The sequence below is a fragment of the Chionomys nivalis genome, chromosome 2 (genome assembly GCF_950005125.1).
Source record: "Chionomys nivalis chromosome 2, mChiNiv1.1, whole genome shotgun sequence".
NCBI lineage: Eukaryota > Metazoa > Chordata > Mammalia > Rodentia > Cricetidae > Chionomys > Chionomys nivalis.
In genome coordinates this window covers 126,378,991-126,400,994 of record NC_080087.1, presented here as the reverse complement: position 1 = coordinate 126,400,994, position 22,004 = coordinate 126,378,991, and the positions used below count along the sequence as shown (strand labels likewise).

Sequence of the window (22,004 nt, the reverse complement as noted above, 5' to 3'; positions counted from 1 at the left end):
CAAAGGCAAAGCAGTGTAGTAAAATTTCAAGACTAACTTATTAGCTCGCCCTGTGTTATTACACACTATTTCTTAAGAATTGATGGACTTCTAGGGTGGGGACAGAATCCCAACAGGCAAAGCTATATTTTGCATTAATCATAGTTCACATATATGTGCAGATTCATGGAGGGAGTTAGTGGTAGGTCGATAAATTATATTCAGTCCTTTCTAATTAATCCCCTTAGTCATGGACATGTTTCAGCAAGGTCCTTAGAAATTGGATGGGATCCTATTCTAATCCTCTCTGCAATATTGAACAAAAATTAAAAGTACTGATTGTTTGGGTTGGTATAATCTAGTAGCTGAGTTTGTTTCTGTAGCCATATAGACAACAAAGTAAGTTATCTATTTCAGCTTTGTAATAAGATTTTATCATACCATTCCTTCTAAAACTATTTGGCTGCCAGGCGGTGGTGGCGCATGCCTTTAATCCCAGCACTCAGGAGGCAGAGGCAGGCGGATCTCTGTGAGTTCGAGACCAGCCTGGTCTACAAGAGCTAGTTCCAGGACAGGCTCCAAAACCACAGAGAAACCCTGTCTCAAAAAAAAAAAAAAAATTGGCTGCTTTAAATCTTATCATGTAACAAAACAAAAGTGGAGTGTTTGTTTGTCTTTTACTGTTTTTCAATAACAGCTGTATATGGAGCCAGACCTGGAACTCACTCTGTAGACAAAGCTCCACCTGCCTCTGCCTCCTGAGTGCTGGGATTAAAGGCATGTGCCACCACCGCCTGGCAAAAGTGTAGTGTTGACAGAGCAACAGTGTACGTGAAAGGGCTGTTTTTTTTTTTTTATATAGCATTCTTTTTTTAAATTTATTTATTATGTATACAATATTCTGTCTGTATGCCTGCAGGCCAGAAGAGGACACCAGACCTCATTACAGATGGTTGTGAGCCACCATGTGGTTGCTGGGAATTGAACTCAGGACCTTTGGAAGAGCAGGCGATGCTCTTAACCTCTGAGCCATCTTTCCAGCCCAAGGGCTGTGTTAATAATATCATGAGCACTACTCTTACTAATAGAATGTAACAATATGACTTCTTGTTGGTGTCTTTGAACATGAAGCTAGTAGTATTTTATATATATAAAAACAATCTGCTATCATTACCTCTAAGGATAGTTGATAGCATGGTTCTCTTTAGATGCCTGTATACGCTTCCAGATCATGAACTACTCTAAGCATCTTTAGATCCCAAAGAATCCAGCACATCACTTGCATATTAATACTTTTTTCCTTACTGAATTGATAGGAAGTTCTTGGTGTTCTAGAAGTTTCTGTCTATTTTCACTTTGCAAGTAGAAGTAAGAATTTCTGAATATCCTATGAAATTTTCTTATTTAAAGGCAATGATACTTACATATTCCAGCTAATGATTTCTACTGGGTTTAAAAAAATCAAAGTTAGGACTAGACAGTTGGTAGTCCACAGAAGAATATGTTTTGCTCGGTCTTCTAATGTTCGCATTCCTTATCATTTTTGATATGCTTGTATTAAATTAAAGTTTTGTTTTCAACATTTCAAATCAATTCTAATCTACATATCATCTATCCTTATCTCTGTTTGTAGATATCCTGGCCTTTACTTTTTCTGGAACATGTTACCATTTCTTCTTGTGTTTCTTGAAGCTGATTTTTATTCTCTCTGAAAACTCTTCCTTTCAAGTTGAGGCCATGTGCATCACCACCTTCAAGAGTCCACTCCAGTTCCACCTCTTCTGTGAGGCCTCTTCAGACCGCCATTTCTGCATTTACATGGGTCACCCACAGCTTGCTCTCTCCTCTACTCACTGTCCAGTCCCCTTATCTTACTACTCTATTTTCTTTTCTTTCCAGAGAAGTTTTTGTCTCTTGACATCCCATGAGATTTACTTTCGCGCTGTAACAGGTGCCTGTTTTTTTTTTTTTTTTCTTTTTGCTAGTGTATTTTGAGCATTGGGATGGTGTTAGGTAAACTAGGACTACCAATAAGTAGTTAAAAGGCCTAGCATATATAAGACATTGAGCTTATTCTCTAGGCCTCCCACCTCAAGGAACAAGGAAGGAAGAGCAGGGAATTTGCATGTTTAGTAAAAAATAGAGATAACATTTTTTTATGTTACATGATGTAAAGTAGACTATATCTCTTTGTCAAATATATAAAGTGTGTATGAACTGCTAATGAATTCATTTCAATTATCTTTCTGATGTCTGACTTTTGAATCTCAGACGTCTTCTCTAAATAGTTCCAAAAAGAACCTTATTTAAAATTCAAAGATCACTGAGCCTTGCACTAATAAAAATCAGGTAAATCTTGTAGATTACTTTAATAGCAAGTACCTTGTGTAGCTCAGACTAGATGTTGTTTCTTTTACTGTGGAGCTTTATAATGACTTAGGTATGAAGCTACTAGCAGATGGTCCTCATGGATACCCTCAGAGAGTGGAAACTTGAATTGGTTATGATTTTTATCACTTTAGGATAGACTCACACATAGACATGGATATTAAAATGATGGCAGTCAATTAGAAGAGTATTAGGTGTATACCCTTGGCCAGTGGTGCAAGTTTATCCTAGATAGTAAGTTTTTCACTGTTTATATGGAATGGCGTCAGGTGATACGTGTGGAGACAAGTCAGTCATCCATAATTTGTACCCCAAAACAAGTCTCAAAATATTTGACACTTACTAAGTAAAATGTTCTAAGTTGAATAGTAAAATTATAAATTCTTGGTATTATTTATTTGACATTGTGTGGAACGCTGACAGAAATGGCTGCTTTGGTCACTATCCAGGAATGCTCTTTTCTGAACTTTCAAGTTCTTTTTCCTGCGTTCCTATTTTATTTACCCTCTGTTTTAGGATTTTTAGATTTGCAGCACTTTTGTGTGATAATGCTAGTATTAAACAAAACAAAATTTATACTTAGAATTAATTTGCATGTAACATAATTGGTGCTTACTATTGTATAACACCTTGTATCATAATTTAAAAACTGAACAGTTTGAGTACGAGCCGGGGGTAAAGGAGAACAGGGAAACCCACAGAGACAGCTAACCTGACTCTGGGCAGACAGTTAGGGAGCCTGCATGGGACCCACCTAGGCCCTCTGCATGTGTGTGACAGGTATCTAGCTTGGTCAGTTTCTGGGGCTCCTAGCAGTGAGATCAGGACCTATCCTTGGCACTAGAGCTGGTTTTTGTGAACCCACTCCCCAAAATGAGTTGTCTTGCCCAACCTTGATGCAGGGGAAGAAAGTTGGTCCTGCCTCAACTTGATGTGCCCTGCTATGTTGACTCCCATGGGAGGCCTTACCCTTTCTAAATGGAGATAGGGGGAGTGGATGGGGGAGGGGTAGGATGGAGGTGATAAGGGAAGGAGAGGAGGAAGGGGAAAATGTGGTCTATATGTAAAATAAATGAAAAAAAGAATTAAAAATATCTTATTAAATTACACAATAAATTTTATTAATTTCCCAACATTAAAGCCAGTGTAGGACAACTGAGCTCTGTTGAAATTTCAGTTACAAAAAGGAAATCTTATTCTTCAGTTTGGAAGTTGGCCAACTAGAGACTATGTTAGGCAGTCAGTGCAACTGACTAGTCACTCAATGGGGGAACTGCTTGCTTGGTCAGATATATCTTCAGGCAAATCTAACCTTCCTAAGGCTTGTTCTTTGTTTCTGGTTTGTAGAGGTTACACAACTGTTTGTTTTAAATGAAAATTATAGAGAGGTACATAATCTAAAAGGCAGTGAAATTTCTACTATCTATTTCAGTCTCTGTGCTTCTAGGTGAGAGAAATTATTAAATGTTGGGAACATCTTTATTTCCAAGGTAACTTGTAATGGAAAATATCATTGTTTTACAAAATCAAACAAATTATGTCCTCAATGGATAAATATAATTTCATTGATTTCTGTCATCTTTCAATTAATTTCCCCATATTTATTCATTACCAAAGAATGTTGTCAGAGTTGCTACAATCATTTTTCACAGTACTTGACTGACCTTATTTAAAGACCTATTGTAAAAGTAAATGCATATGTGCTTATTAGCTACCCATAAACATTAAGTAGATTCTGTCTAAAGGACCCTTAGCCTCCCTGAGTACTGCTTCAAGTTTGTTTAGTAACTATTTATGCTCCTGGGGATTATGAAAGCAAAATGAATGACTTTTAAAGAATTAGAAAGACATATGCTATCGTACCAGAAACAGGAACTCTGCCAACTTGTTGCCCTCAGAAATGTGTGTGTTGCACAGGAAGCTACTGGGAGTATTTCATATTTTCAGGAGGAAAATTTTACCTGGGGGAAGCATTGAATTTATTCCCATTTCTCAGGAAAGGTCTGTGCAAGAGAAGGAGGCAGGCATGATTTTTTTTACAAGTCTACTGGGGCTCCCATCATGGTGGGAGAAAATTACCAGATTACTGAGAAGCACACTTTGTTTGTGGAATTAAAAATGGTAACTGGGTCCATGTCTTTGGTCATGGAAGCAGAACAGAAGACTTGATTCAGCTTCTTACTCTGTATGGCCTTGTTTACACCAGGTTAAAAATGTTAGTCTTTGCATAGATAACCTCACTCATATTTTAAGTAGCTAACTGAGCAAAGTGTATGTTTCACGTATTTCATGGCCACTGTGGATCAGCAGTGAGGTTCTGTTCCTTATAACCAGCTTGAGACATAGCCTGGTTAAGGGTTTGACACTTGCCTTCCCTTTAGAGGTCAGGCACCAAGAACTGGCACACATGTGCTGGTGTCTCTTGCCTGACACCAGAAGTACCCCATGTGGTTTGGCTCAAATCTTACTAGTGAAGCAAATCAAATGACCACCCCATACTTGTCTTCAAGATAGCAGAGTGTAATACTTGTGGGTAGCCAGATTACCAAACTGACTAAATCTCAATTTAAGGAAACTTTGGTGCCTTGGTTACTGCCATGCAGTGAGTCTGGAATCAGATCATAAGCACAGTCCTGTTTAATAGAAAAGCAAAAATGCATAAAAGCAGATAGTCTTAGGACCCATGGTTCTTGTAGCTCATTCCTTTATTTTGTTGGTGTGTGTGTGTTTTATGTATGTTCTTGTTTTAGTGTGGGCATCTATGCACATATATGTGGAATCCAGAAAGTTTAAAACCAAATGATTCCTGTCTTATTTTCAAGATATGACTGTCGTTGAATCAGGTTTATCAACTTGGCCCCACTGGACAGTGGGATCCAGGTATCCTCCTGTCTCTGCCCTCAGGCCCAGACATACACCACCATACCGTCTTCCTGTGGTACTGGGACCCTGAGTCAGGTCCTCCAACTTACAGAGCTGGCTTTAGCATCTGGATCATCTCCCCAACATCCTTCTCTGTTTTTTTATTAATACATGAAATAGTCATGTTCTTGAATAATATGGACCATAAGTAAAACTTAAAAATTTAAGTATCTAAATATTCTCCCTTGCAGATTTCATAATATATGAGAACAAGCTGGTTGTGGTTAGAGTATAGAATTGTTGAGTCAAGAACTATGTTGTTAATAACTTGGTAAAGTCCATTTGTGCTAAAAGAAAAAAAAGGAATGTTAATGGATAAACCATAAAGTTAGAAGATATTCTTATATTCCTTGAAATATATTGTTTCTGAACCATAGATGTTTAAACATTTCTCTTCTCTAAATTTTTAAGATCATCTCAATTAATCATAGAAAAGTCAATAAAGCAAAAATAAATTAAAACTTAAATGCAAAGCATGCAAAATTACTGACATGCACACTTGCATTAATAGCAGCAGCACATTATGAGAGAGATGCAAACTCAAGCAAGTCAATCCCTGTGAGGACATTGCAATGCATTCTTACAAAGATCCAGAAGGTCTTAGTCAGCTACTACATGTGGTCTCTTGATGCCTTTGAGACACTTGGTAAACATGAAATATCTGAGGCTGAGTGATGTATGATATGGCATACTATTCTATAGTAATAGTGTTTATACATAAAAGAAAAGAACTCTAAAATCATGAATGAAATATACGTTAGGTCATTGAGAAACTCAGGAAGTCATTTATTATCATTACCAAGTACTGTGTGCTATATACAACTACATGCTGTGTACATTAATACAACTGGCAACAGGTAGCTTATTTACAGAATCTTCACCACAAACACATGAGGAAGACATTGCTCTTATGAGACGAGGGAAGATGGTAGTAGTTTGCCAGCTGCATTATAATCATTTGAGACTGTCATGGTATGTTTACTCTGCTATTGTTCTTATGTGGTCCAGGACTTCATTTCACTTTACTTACACACACACACACACACACACACTCACACACCCGACACATATGACCTCTGCATCAAGTGAACCCTTATTTGTGCATGTCTCCAACTTCTCTTCATGAATTGCTAACACTATCACCTGAGTGCATGTGTTCTGTAAGTCAGTTAATGTCTTCTTTGATGGGAACAGAGGTGTTTCTTGTTTGTCACTATGTTAGGTTCATAACTTAACTCACGGTATATATTTTAACAAATTGGTCTGAAAACTGTGTAACCTACAGTTTTGGAAGTGGAGTTACTGACAGAAAGAAATTGACCATTTAAAAATATGTTTGAAGCCCACATAGTAGAGCACAAATAGGCTACCAGGGTTCTGATTTGTAGCTCCTCACATTCTGGTTGCCTTGTGTCTACTTGTCAGGGATCAAAACTTTCTCCTTGCCCCTCTCCCTCCTTTTAGAACTTCTCAGTGGCCAGACCCCTCCCAGCAAGGGACCCTTCAGCCTGCTCACATAGCACTGTCTAACTGGAAACCCCCAGTTGCCCTATCCAGCTTGTTGATGCTATATAGAGAAAAGTGGTCCAAGCTCTTGAACAAGTCATTGAGAACATAGAGAATATCTTCAGTAAAATTGTGTAAGAAAATTCCCAAACCCAGAGAAAAACATGATCATTCCGGTAGAACAAGCCCACAGAATACTAGAAAGGCAACAACAAGAAAAGATTCTCTTCTACATGATACAGTTAAAATACTAAAATTCTGGAATAAAGAGTATTGAGCTGAAACAGATAAAAGTGAAGTCACATACTAAGATAGGCCTGTTAGATAACAGCAATTTACTCATTGGATAGTTTTCAAGCCAGAATTTGTAAAGATTCCAAGTCCTGAAAGACCACTTCTGTCCATCCAGACTATTATACCTAGCAGAACTATTGAAGCTGAAAGAAAAAATAAAAACTTTCAATGATAAAAGGAAATTTATGGAATTTATGACTAATAAGCCAGATTTACAGAGGATACTAGAAGGAAAGTTTGGATCTGAAGAGGAAAAACACGTCCAAGAGGTCACAGGGAATAAATAACAGCTTTCAGCAATAACTGAATATTGATGGTCTCAGCCCTCCAACAACCTGAATATTGATGGTCTCAATTCTCCAACAACAACTCAATATTGATGGTCTCAATCCTCCAACAGCCTGAATATTGATGGTCTCAATTCTCCAACAACAACTGAATATTGATGGTCTAAATTCTCCAACAACAACTGATTATTGATGGTCTCAATTCAACAACAACTGAATATTGATGGTCTCAGTTCCCCAAAAACAACATACTGACTAACAGATTGGAGTGGAAAATATTCCAGGAAACCCACCTCACTGGTCAACTTCAGATACTACCTTAGGGTGAAAAGGTAGAAAACGTATTCCAAGCAAATCAAATGGAACTAAGAAGCATTTATAGTTTTCCTAATATCTGGTAAAGTAGATGTAAAATCAAAACTAATCAGAGGACATAAGGATGGCTACTTCCTATTTCTTACATAAAAAACCCACCAAGAGGATATTATGATTCTAAACACATGTGCACCAAACACAGGGGCACTCACCTTTATAAAATAAAAATTGCTATATTTAAATCACACATTCATCCCACACAGTGATTGTAAGTGATTTCAGTATTCCATTCTCACCAAAAGAACCTAGGAAAAATAAATCTAAACAGAGAAACTCTGGAGTTAAAATCATATCATAAATCAGATAGACCTAATAGATACCTGCAGAATGTCCCACCACACACTAATATATAAATATTATTTTCAGTAGACTGTGGAACTTTCTCCAAAGTTGATCATATATTAGGACATAAAGCAAGTCTCAACAAATACAGGAAGATTGAAAGGATAATCAGCATTGTATCTTAGCACAGTGGAATATAGGCAGGTATTAATAATAGAAACTATAGGAAACACACAAGCTCATGGAAACACACTACTGGACACATAACACACTACTTGACAATAATCATTAAAAGGAAGAACTCAAAAAGGAAATTTAAAAATTCTTAGAATTTAATCAAAATTAAAAATGCTTGATGGATATTCCAAATTTCTCTCTTGAAATTTGTTTTAATTTATGTTAACACAATCAGTACATGTGGATATCTATAGCCATGTATGACATCCGTTTTCTTATTTACAACACATAATTTACAGACTTGCAAATAAATAACATTTTGGTTTGTATTTAAGTTTCAAATAGTTCAGTGAGATTGAGTGTTCCTATTTGCTTACTGCTTAATATATGGTAGCCAGTACCTACATAAGTCTATATTCTATCACCAAATTTCTTGGAAAAACTTTAATTTACTATAATAAAATTTAAATTTGTATAATTTTTTTATAAATGATTAATTATTGTTACTTAACAATAATTTGCTTGCAGTTTTCTGTTTTTTCTAATTTCAGAAGTTTAATCAAATAAAACTGTTTTACTCATGATTTTTGCTTTATTTTATTTTTACTTTGTATGTTTGAATATTTTTGTCTGCACGTATGAATATGTACTATTTGTATGCTTGCTTGCAGCAGGAGCCAAAAGAGGGCATCAGATAACCAGGAACTGGTGCTATCAAGGCTTGTGAATCACCATGTGGGTGCTGGGAATTAAACCTGGGTCCTTTGGAAGGCAGCAAGAGCTCTTAAAACCTGAGCCATCTCTTCAACCCTTCATGGTTTCTTCTTTAAGAAACGTTTACAGTATTCCAAGATCATATAATTCTTTTAATTAATTTCAGAAATGTTATTTATCATTTATGGTTTTTGAAAGAAATCATTGACTTTAATGGATAGAAAACTATTTTACAAGCAAAATGTAATATTCTTTTTTTTTTCTCCTTAAATACTTAAAGTAGTTTTCACAACATATATGAGTAATCGATACTGAGAGGGATGGAGACTTCAAGTGTCCAAGATATAGCCTTAGACCTCAAAGGGAGCAAAAGATGTAAGGTTCTCAATGAAGCCAAAGCATGAGTTCTGGCGTAGAAAGGCTAATAACCTCCCTCGTGCAGTGAAGATGTTCTTTATGATCCCAACTTAGAGCAGGGCAGGGATCCCTGATGTGGACCAGCAGCTCATTCTTCAGGGAGAGAGGGGACCTGGAGATCAGAAGGCGGAGGATAGAAGATGAGAAGGTAAAGTTTGGATTGGAAGGTTTGGCACAAGCTATGCCTTGTGCCAAGTACACTTATTAAGAAGTATAGCACCTTATATGCTATGTCCTGGAGAGACATGGGACAAAGTCAACAGGAGGCTAATCAAAAAATGCTACACAAGAGGAATACAGGGTATCTCAAGAACATTACAGATTAAGCACACAGTAGCCTTAGGGTGAAGAGTTGGCTTCTCAGATTCTTAAGCCACAGCTCCCCCAAGGCCCTGGTCCTGTGATAGGCTCTATCAAGCATATTCCTGGTTTTGGAGAAAGAGCCGTATACCTTCTCCATACATTAGGACCTCAGAGCTCTAGAAAACGCATAAGTTGATCAGTGCCTTATACTTTAAGACAGGGTCTGTTACTGCGTGTGACTCATCAGTTTACTATACTGGCTCGTCAGAAGTGTCGAGGAATCCTCCTGTTCCTTCTTCTCCAACACGAGGACTCGAGACATGGACCACCATGCCCACCTTTTCACACCTGTGCTGGGATCAAACTCGGATCCTTATGCTTGCCAGGGAATCACCTTATTGACTGAGCTGTCTCCCTAGTCCTGATTTTAAGGTTCTTGATGTAGTTAATCCATAAGATCAGGGAAGGGATTAAGCTATTACAATTTATATTTGGCTTCCATGAAAAACTGGAGTAATGGATGATAAACAGGTAGAGGCCATGCTCAAAAGACTCACAGTCCCATCAAGCTTTTTTTCTCATCCTCAAACCCTTTACAAGTTGAGTATTCCAGTTCAAGAAGACAACGTTCTTAGAAACCCTGGACTCTTAACATTTGTCCTGTCAGAGAAGTCAAATGATTCTCTGTAGGTGAGGTAGAAGGCAAACCTTAGAGATTATTTGCCTTTTATCAGCGACACAGTTAGAGACAAGAATATTGGCAGTTTCTGGAGCCTTGGGACGAGGAGGGCATGATGTTTTCAGGAAAAGGTGAAATTCTGGCTTCACTGATTGGCCTTTTGTACAGCTTCATCAAGTCCTATTTAACCTATATCATTTTCCCAACTGACTCGCAATATGCAGAACTGTTGTTGCTATTTAATGTAGTGTACTTGTGGATCAATAAATAAGTAGTAGTGCTTATTTTAATACTAATTACACATACACATACATGCATAGACTCTTGATGTTTTTCCTGTCTATTCTGTTCAATCTAATGATTAGTTCAAAATCCTAAATGATGTTAGTTTTGTGAATGCAGTTGTATATTATAAATAAGAGTTGGGGGGACTTTTCCTCTTCAATAGTAAGTTTTTCATTTCAATTCTTTAGTAACTAATATTTTATTACATTATTTTGATGATACTTCAGTGATATTAAAATAGAAAGGGATGATGACTCATTCAAATCCAGTGGTATTACATTTTTATTCATTTTTATTAATGCAGTCATTTTAATATTGCAGAGATTATTTATGATATGAAGTGGCCCACATTTGTTTCTTTCCCTAAGTTCTCTTTTCATGGTCCTTATTTATACAGATATGATCTATAAATCTCTTTAGCCAGGTGTGCTGAATTTTGAAACATGGGCTTTGATGAAAGAGATCCTTGAACTTCAGAGAGCACTGGAATGGCCTGGAGATCTGGCAAATGAACTGGTGGAAGCAGGTTATTGGGTGACATGGACCTTTCACCTTGGTACAGTGAAGGTGGGATTGAGAATTTATATCTCCAGAAGGTTCCTAGATAATGTTGCTTTATGAACCAGAGGAAAGTTCTGTGTTAACCCCACTGATATTGACAAATTGTAGCCAGTTTCCAAAAATATTATTCAATAGAAGTAACTACTTTAAAATTCATTTATTTATACACTTATCTCACTTTAGAAATTGATATTTTAAGATGTCAACCTTGGTGTTGCCTTCACAAATATACCCAAAATTTTAATAAATTGTTAATTCTTTGACAATTTCTTACATGTATAAACTGTATTCTAATTGTTCTTGACCACAATAAGTCTTGTCTTCCTCGTATCTCAATTCATCTCTCTTCCTACCAGTCTCTTTCCCAGATTTTTGACTCTTGTCCTCTATTTTCTGTCCTGTTTAGTTTAACCATGCTGTCAGCGGATCCAAAAGATCAGAACTATCCAGTGGAACCTGGTGGTTACACCACAGAAGGCAATGATTGCCCCTATCTCTGTATCTGTCAATAGGAATTAGTTCAGTCTTGAGGGATAGGAATCCCTTAGCTCCTTCTCCATACATGCCTGATTGTTCTCTTTTCTATTCCGATTCAGTGTAGTCATCCCCAGCTGTTGAGAGCTTATGGTTGCCCTGGCTGCTAATTGCTCAAACGATGGCATTTTGCATTCCTCCTTCTTATTTTCTGGCTTTTCACTTCTTTCTGGCCTCTTCTGCAGGGTACCCTCAGCCTTAGAAGGGATTGTGTTCATGTCTTGTTTAGAGCTGAGTACTCAACTTGCACTTACTAGAAACTTGTGCAGCCATAGTCAGCATTCACCACAGTTCACTAGAAAGAGAGAACTGTGATTAAGACTGTCAGGGAAAATTGTCTATGGGTATAAGCGCCTGTATTTAGAAAGCAACTTAACACTTAATTTAGCTTAACTGAATTAAGCTCTTCCTAAGGTCCTCTGACCTGGGGTCTTAGTTGGTTTAGAGTACTAGATGTGGCTTCTTGTCCTTCCACTCCAATCAGAGAACAGTGTTTGTCACCACAACAGTGCTGCCTCTATTGCACAAGTGGACACAGCCTGTCTGGCAGGTTCCTGTTGTAGTATATAGGGGTCACAGCTAAATAAGCCCATAAATGCCTTTTTTCTCCAGTAGCCTCAATAGTGTATTCCGGCACTATGAAAACTACTTGGTAGAGAGGGAGCGTCTAGATCAGTGCCAGCCTAAAATGTTTCTTAAAACAATAATTCCTTTCATGAAAATGCTGTTAATATTCAGTATGTATCTAGCATAATTCACTACGTTTGTAAATCAAGCAGATCTTGGGTCTCCATTCTGTTAGTTTATAGAATAAATAGGCCATTACGTCTAGAAATACACTTTAAAATATGGTGAAGGTGTAGAGTTTTCAAGTATAGTTTATGGCTGACCACTTATTTCTGTATATCTTTTTGCCTCATTCTAATTTGATATGAATCAGTGTAAGGAATGTCTTGGTGATAGCTTTAAAATACATAAAACAGCCTTATTTTATGCAACATATAGTAGAGACTTTAAAGTCAGATTAGGAGTTTAGTGGCACTAAACACCAAATGCTTGCATTTGGGAAAACAGCGTTTTGTGAATGTACTGCTTTTCTCCTAAAATCTAAAGCCCTTAGAATGTAAACAAACATAAATGTCAAGGGAGCAAACCAATATATAAGTAACGCCTTTCCTGGCTTGCTGTAATTTTCAAACTTAGCCTATGAATGTCAATTAGCTCAGGCAAGTCTTGCTGATAATGTCTGCTGTCAGTCATTCCTAAGGAGTGATGTGAGAGGTTTGCCAGCAGGTAATGGACCAGTTGAGCGATGAAGGAAATAATGAGGGCACAGAAGCCTTAGCAAAACTTTTTCATTTCTGGTAAACATATTTCTATGAGGGGAATTAATAAAAGAAATGTCTCATTAAAATTTATCTCAATTTAATTCATTTTAAATAAATTATACCTTAAAACATTAATCTTTCACTGATGAATTTTTAAAAATTCATGTAAATGACCAGTGATCTACCATTTCGCACCATGATTGATTGCTGAACACAACACTTATAAGAGAAAAGCCACAAATTTATATTAAAATGTTGGTTTGAGTTGAATTAAATATTCATATTAATTTTCGTGAGATTTGAAACAAAGTCACTTGACAGACTGAGTCTACAAAACAGTTAAACTAATCAAATTTGTTATATATATATCAAAATGTAATTCAAATACTTTATATTATTGTTTCATTTAGCATTTTATCTTGTTACTAGAATTAAGGAAATTTACTTGTATTGTAGCTTTAGTTTTTTTATTATATATAAGAAGTTTAATTTTATCATTTATCAGATTTAATCATCTGTAGTAGTAAGTCATCATCATTCCATTTTCCTTTTGACTTATATCTCCCTACCCACCCATCTGTGTATCCACCCATCCATCTTTATCTTATCATCATAATCATGGGCACCATTAATAATATTTTATCAACTCAAATCTAACTCTCTCATCTGTTAACATAATTATAATATCTGCAATTAGCAATAAGTATATGCTCTCTGTCTGATAGTTTTATTATTTATCTCTGCTTTAATATTCTTTTACATATTCTTCCTCTAACTTTTAAATATTGCATTCTTTATGTGTTTAGGTTAACCTGTGTGTGAGGTGTGCATACATTTATGTCCATGCAAATAGGGAGGTGAGAGGTCTAGATTGAGTACTGTTTCTCTGGCCAGATCTGTGAGGTCTAATGCTAATTTTCACCTTGATATAATCTATAATCATCTGGGAGATGAGGCTCTTGATGCCTCATCTGAAGGAGGTTATCATAATTATGTTGAGGTATGCAGATTCCCCACTGTGGGTGGCACCATCCCCCATGGATGGAATTCTGGAATTTGTAATGAGTAAAGGGAACTGTGCACCAGCACGCTCCAATTTCTGGTTGGGAACGCAGCATGACCTGCTCCCGGAGTTTCTGTTGCTCTCACTTTCCTACCAGACTGGACTACAACCTTGAACTTTGAACCAAATTAAACTTTCTCCATTAGTTTGACTTTGTCGGGGCATTTATCACAGCAACAGGAAAAACTAAGGTACCTCCTACGTTGTTTTTAGGGACAAGGTTTCTCCTCCTCCTTGGGGAATTATTGCTGGCTGTCCAATGAGCTCACTTCTGCAGCATGTCCTGCCCCCAATTAATTAATTAATTAGTTAATTAATTAAAAATAAGCGGACAAACAAAAACTCACCTCGTTCCTCCATCTTTGCCAACTCTTCACCCATGCTAGTGGCGTCGGGAGCTGTGACTTGTCACACAGTATACCCTTTTGTCCAGTCAGCCCCACCACAAATTGTTCATTGCCGTGAGTTCTGGATCGAGGCCTCTGGCACACCATCATCACTGCTTGCTGAAACTCCTCTTAGATAGCCTGCCTGGGAGTCATGGCCCTCAGATGCCAGCATGGCCCCAGGTGGCAGCCTAAACCACAGCATTTGAATTGCCTTCAATGGTATCAGGAGCCACAGACATCCACAACAGAGACAGGGAATGTTTACAACATACTAAGTGCCAAGCACGCGATGCCTGCTTTACAAGGATTATGCCACATGTCGCTCAGGGAAGATGTTGGCCATCATTTACAGTTGGTAAAGCATATCTTAAGGACAAGTTAAACAGCTTGCCTAACTCTCATTTCAGTGCATGATAGCTGAATTGCTAAGGAGAGGCTGAATTTTCAGACCTGAGTTTTTCTTCACATAGGGGGGCCTCTCTTTGAAGTTGTCACTCAGACCAAGTTTGGTCTGAAGTAGAACCATGATTCTTAATGTGACAGCGGCTATGTACATTGAAAGAATAGTTTCAAGCTACCCTTCCTCTGTACTCCATGCATTGCTCTTATTCATGCATTTTCCATTAACCTCACTGATTCTGTCTGACCATTTGTTGGCTGTTGTCTCCTGAAATGCTGGCTGGGTGACTGGAGTCTTCTTGGGTTTTGTTTCTGTGAGTGCATACATGTTGACAATAACTAGGGCTTGTTTTTTTTTTTTTTTGTAAATATTCTTTCAAATTCCTATTTCGTTATTGTTATATTTTCTACCATGCTTAGAAATAAGTGATAGGATTTGGTAATATTTTAGTAAATGCTCAATTTTATTAGCTTTATGCAGTTTTATAGCAATGCTTATGAAAATGATGCATATAAATGTTTTTGAGGAATGCAGTCTTCTGTGTACATATGTATGTATTCACATTATTAACACAGTACTATATGATCATTAGAAGTTAAAGTTGGGATAGTCCTGAAGATGTACCTATGAAAAACTTTCATATTTTTGTCAAATATTTGCTTCATTTGAATCAATTATTTGTGCTTCTGAAAGTATGTTTGTACTTTAAGAAAAATAATATATGTGGTACATATTTATAGACAGAAAGCTTTGTTTATAGCATTGAGCACTGTGAAAGAGACAAAAGTATTATACAAAATGTGGCATCTATAATTTTTACAAAACAGACTGAATTACGTGTCATGTGAAAACATGACTGTGATAGTGTTACAAAGAAACTTCGGGATTAATAAGACATCATTGTCCCTCTCATACAGTAAGAGTAGATGACCTTAATACCCTACTCTCCTCAATAGACAGGCCATCCAGACAAAAACTAAACAGAGAAATTTTGGAGTTAAAAACTACAGTAAATCAAATGAACTTAACAGGCACCGATGGAACATTTCACCCCAAAACAGAAGGATATGCTTCCTCAGCAGCTCATGGCACTTTCTACAACACTGAGCATGTACTACAACACAAAGCAACTCTTAACAGATATAAGATCATTGAAATAATACTCTGAATCCTATCTGACCCACCATAGATTAAAGGTGGATATTAACAACAACAGAAATATCAATAAATATACAAACTCATGGAAACAGAACAACTCACTACTGACTGAAAATGGGTCAAGAAAACAATAAAAAAGGACATTTGCAGGATAGAATGAAATGTAAACACAATATATCTAATTATGGGAGTCATGTGACTTCTTTGGGAAACAAGGTCTGGAAATTAATGTGGGATTCCCCTCTGTATCCTGTGAATACCATTGGTGAATAAAGAAACTGCCTTGGCCTGTTGATAGGGAAGAACTTAGGTAGGTGGGGAAAACTAAACTGAATGCTGGAAGAAAGGAAGCAGAGTCAGAGGGGACACCATATAGACCCACCAGAGATAGATGCTGGAACTTTACCTGGTAAGCCACGTGGTGATACACAGATTAATGGAGATGGGCTAGTTTAGGATACAAGAGTTACCCAGAGATACCCTTAAGCCATTGGCCAAACAGTATTGCAAATAATACAGTTTCTGTGTGATTATTTTGGAGCTGAGCAGCCGGGAACAAACAAGCAGCCTCCCACAACAAGGAATAACATAAAAGATTCTCCTGTGTCAAAGCCCTGAAGACCATTACTTGCAGATGGATTTCTTGTCCTGAGATGGATATATGAAGTTGGTGCCTTGAAGAAATGGTGACTCATTTGATGTTGTTTAAACAAATGGCCCAGAATAGTCCGGGGGTGTTTTTATTTATACAGTTTTAATGGTTTGTACAAACAGTTTTATAATCAGTTTTTACTTTCTAAGTTTTAAAGTTGATTACACTAATTACTAGTTTGTTTTTCATTCTTTTGTCTCCGAACTTTTCCAATGGTAGTCATCACCTTTCTGATCTCTACTGTTAGAAGCGTAAGCAATCTTGTAAACTACAAAGGAAGTTTTCTAAGTAGGCACACCTGTAGGTAGAACAGTGTGCCCAGTTGGCAGCATATGTGGTTAGAGCATCATGTAGGATGAGAGATAGTTTTGTCTCTAATGGTTAATATTTACATCTGGTAGGGTCTGGGTTTTCACAATCAGTTCACCAGTCAAAGCTAAAACAGTCTTGAATATTGTAACAACTGCAAAAGCTATCTGCCAGCCCAGATTTCAAGTTGTATTATAGAACTATAGTAATAACAAACAGGATTGTCTTGACATTAAAACAGAAATGCTGATTAATAGAATCATACTGAAGAACTAGACATACACCTATGAACACCTGATTCTTGACAAAGAAGTCAAAATTCACACTGGAAATAAGACAAGATATTCGGTTAATTGTTGTGGTAAAATTGGGTGAATATAGATGCTTATCTATCACCCTACACAACACTTAGCTCCAAATGGATCGATTACATTACTGAAGAGCAGATGCTCTGAATCTGATAGAAAAGATGGTGGGTAACGTATTTGAACTCATTGGCACAGGAAAAGACTTTGATATTATAGACAGTTAGATGGACAATTCATAAACGAGGCTTCATAAAACAAATATGATGCTCTATGACAAAGGAGACCATCATTCAGGCAAAGGAGCAGCTTACTGAGTGAGAAATATCATTACTAATCATACATCTGGTACATAAATGATATCTAAAACATATAAAGAATGAGAGAGCTGAACATCAAGAAGACAATCCAATCAAAAAATGGGCTAGTGATCTGAGCAGAGCGTTCCTAACAGAGGAAACTCAAATGGTTGAGAAACACTTACACTATAAGTCTTAGAGAAATGATCAACATGCTTAGCCATGAGGGGAATTAAAAAAAAAAAAACTACTTTGAGATTTCATTTTACACCCATCAGAATGGCCAAGATGAATAAAACAAATGAGAGCCCCTGCTGTCGATATTGGAGGGAAAGGGAAACACTTACTCATCACTGGTGGGAGGGCTAGCTTGTACACTGCTGTGGAAATTGCTGCGGTCTGCAGGATTATGCGGTGAGATTTCAGCTGACAAATCAGAAGGTCAGCTCACCAGAAATGTGAGTTCTAGTGGAGGCAAGCCCAGATGCAAGATGCTGGGAAGAGCGGCTATTCTTGCTGTAAATTCCTTGTGCAGTGGGACTAATCCCAAGAGTGTATTAATCAATTAATGGACACAATTTTTCACATATTCTGGTTTATTGGCTGACATTATTCCCACACTGGGGCACCCTGGTAAGAAAGTTAGTCACACAGTCAAAAACCTTTTGCTCCCCTCTGTCAATTCTCTGCTCCATTCCCTGAAATAAACTTAGAAGCCTGCTCCCCCCAATTATCTTTGGTTGGCAGGGCATTTGGAAAGGAGAGGAGTCTTCCAAAAAGATCACATTTGGGACCTTGAGTGATAGGCGCAGGAGAAGGGTATGGCATGTCGAGCTTGTTCATTCATAGTCGTCAGCTATAAGGAGAAAGGGAGTCCTCAATTCACCCACAGTTGATCTGGGAAAGTTCAACTTCAGTTAGCCCCTGCTCTAACTTGAAAAGGCTATTAATACCCTTCGTTTGCTCTCAACTCACTTTATTGATTCAGGATTTTAGTCTAGGAAATTAACTGTCTGTGTCTTAACCCTGGGAGATAACAGGAAAAAGCCATTGATCATTTAACCAGTTCTGGAGAAAGGTAATTCTTTTCACATGGACGCCATGGGAACTAATGAGCCATTTGGCCAGAGTGGTCGGATATTGTCAGGCCCCAGATTTTTATTATATAACCACAGATCCTCCTTGTTCTAACTGCTTTGGGTGATAGATGTAATTCTTAGATCTGAGAGGTCCCTCTTAGGCAGCTAACATTGGCGAAAATGCTAATGCAGAACAGGCTGCTTGTATCTTCAGCAGTTTACACTGGTCGCCATGGCTACCCTGAGGCGGTTGAAGGTGCCACAGCTCCAGAGGGTGAGAGAGCCCCCACGCATTCGCTCTCTTCTTTTACATTTGTCAGCCACAAACATCTAGTCTAACTAATCACATTTAGAAATGTAACACACGAATCCCCCTCTTTCCTCTTCCTAGAATTTAAAGATCTATAAATCAATCTTTTTGCTTCTAAGATTTTCCCAGGACTTTCCTGGCCACGCCTCCCTTGAGCCATAAATTAAACTGAAGGTGTCGTTTCATTCAGCGTTTATCTGTTTTAAGACCCTGAGAAATTCTTGTAACCTTGCTGTTGCTAGAGACTTGCTGATTGTGTGTGTATATAAACCGGAAACTTTTTAGCATGGCAGAATAATAAAGGTACTGAATTGGAAAAGCATGAAATGAGCGATTCCCTTGCCTTCAGCTGTTGGCTGTTGCTTCCTTTCTGAACCTGAAAGGGCCTTGGGGCTGGACCCAAAAGGTTCTCATTAGGAAATCTAAGTGACAGTTCTTCAGAGAGCTGGGAATCAGTGTAGCACAAGATCTAGCTATAACATTCTTGAACATACACCTCTCCAAACTGCATCCTGCTAGTAAGACAGTCACTCATCTTCATCCATATCCATTCATAATTTATTCATGATAATTTGGAAATAGCCTTGATGTCCATCACCTGATGAAGGGGTAATTAAAATGTGGCATATTTATGAACTGGAATATTACTAGGCTGTTAAGAAAAATGAAACTACAAGTTGGGCGGTGGTGGCGCACGCCTTTAATCCCAGCACTCGGGAGGCAGAGGCAGGCGGATCTCTGTGAGTTCGAGGCCAGCCTGGTCTACAAAATCTAGCTCAAAAAAGAAAAAAGAAAAATGAAATTATGAAATTCATAGGTAAATGGATAGAGTTGGAAAAAAAAATCATCCTGAGTGAGGCAATAGAGACCCCCAGTGATAAATAATGTTTGTTTTTTCTTATATGTGAATGTTAGCTTTTAAGATTTCCATATATGTACTATAATCTGAATAAACATAGAGGATAGGTACTAAGTAAGGGACTATGGGGTGGCAGGGCCACCCCCAAGGAAGAGGGAAAGAATATAGTGCTGTATGGTAACACAAAGACAAAACTAGAATAGGGGATTAAATAAGGAGGGAAATAGGAGAGAGGAGTAAAAGAAGAAACATGGAAAAGACAGCTAACACCTAACAGCCATTTGAAAATCTTTATGTAAATGAAAGATATCTAAATGAAGTTGCCAAATAGCAGGGGAGACAGTGCTCCAACTAGACATTTTATGTCACAAAGTAAAACTTCCAGTGCCTGGAATAATTTGCATCATGTGGGAGCTTTGGCCAAAGGGCCAAATAAAAACCACCAAACATCACAGTTTATTTCCAAGGCTATCAATTCCTTTCAACAACCTGATGGCAAGGTCCTATTTTTGAAGATACCTGTGTCATCAAACACAAAGAAATAGAGCTGGTGCTTAACTAGAAGCGTTGCCCTTCTGACTAGCATTGATGGCACTGAAAGGTATACAGGTATAAACTGTACAGTGGTGGTTTGCCTGCAAGATATACTGGTACAGTAGTGGCACAAACGCTACAGGAGTAACCAACCACATTTTTTTTTTTGCACACTCTGTAAGAACCCATACTTCACATTGCTCAAGGTGCCCAGACCCTAAGATTAGCTAGTCCATGGACCTGAAGAAAATATATTCATATTAATCTTTTAAAGGAGCATAGCAATAAAATACTCCTTATGTCACGTTGTCATATCCATAAATCAGTGATTCACACAATCATCAGAGAAACTTCTTGCCTTATAGTGGAATTAACACCGAGATCCACAAAAGGATGATGTTCAGAGAAAGAGACTTTGGAGCACTCATTTTGAAATATAATTTCTTCCCCAAACTCTTTCCTCTATAATCATGAATCTATATGGAAGAGAAGGCAGAAGGAATCTAAGAGCCAGAGGTGATGGATGACTCCAAGGAAACTGAGTCTTCCACATGCAATGCGATTGTTGTACATGTGAACTCACAAAGACTGTGGAAGCATGCACAAGATCTACACAGGTTCAAGCCAGATGGGTCCCTGAGCTGAGAGGAGCAAGTGGACATAGGGACCCATCTCTAACCAAAAGCTGTCTGTAGTTAATGACAGCTGGCAAAGGGGAAATCATTTTTTTTTTCATTGGAGTCTCACTGGCTCTATCAACTATAGTTTAGAACAGTTCCCATGCCCAGGAGTATTTGGTCAGCACAAAACAAACTCAGTGGTATTGTTGTGGACTTTTTGTTTTATTTTGCCTTTTATTTCACATTTTCTATCTTATTGATCTTTTTTATTTGTTTTGGTTTTGGTATTGGTGTTTTGTGTGTGTGTTTCTGGTTTGTTGGTTTTCTTGTTTTGAGGTAGTAGCAGAGAACATAGAGTTGAGTGGATAGGGAGGTGTTGAGAATCTTGTAGGGATTTTGGAGGGGAAAACGTGATTAAAATATATTGCACATTTTTTTAGCAAAAAAGAATAACAATAACAAAATCATTTCCAAAAGGAAAAAAATTATGGTCCCAACATTATGTAATCCAAGGGGAAGCAATTAAATAATTAAACCAAAATGTGAGTAATAATTATATCTTGGTTTGAGACAAGAATTGATTTGATTCTTGTAGTATTATAGTGTAAAATTTCTATGTATATACATATTACTTTGTTAATCAAAACATAATCCCACCTACTGATGTTGGTTAATATTTTCTATCTCTCATGATATGAGGAATCATTAGAATCTAACCTCCATGAGGGCATCAGTTGTTACTAGCTTTGTTCATTAATAAATTTTCCCATGCCAAGAATATTATTTGGTACAGTGTGTATTTTAGAAATATAATTTGAATATATAACTGAGTGAAAAAGTAAATATATGCCTCAATTTCTAATGGAAATGCTAGAAAGTAATTACTATGGAATTATTTCCTTTCCTGTGTGTATGGATTTAAACAGGTAATATGTAAGTCATTATAGATTTTGAGGGCCTGTCTTTAACTTGCCTTCACTGAGGAGATTCTCTTCG

The 22,004-nt window shown here is 37.4% G+C and overlaps 1 protein-coding gene across 1 annotated transcript in view; it reads left to right on the top strand.

The window, feature by feature from the left end:
• The window catches only part of Spag16 (sperm associated antigen 16), a 931,645-nt gene that overhangs the window by 136,922 nt on the left and 772,719 nt on the right, over positions 1-22,004 (top strand). The window lies entirely within an intron of this gene.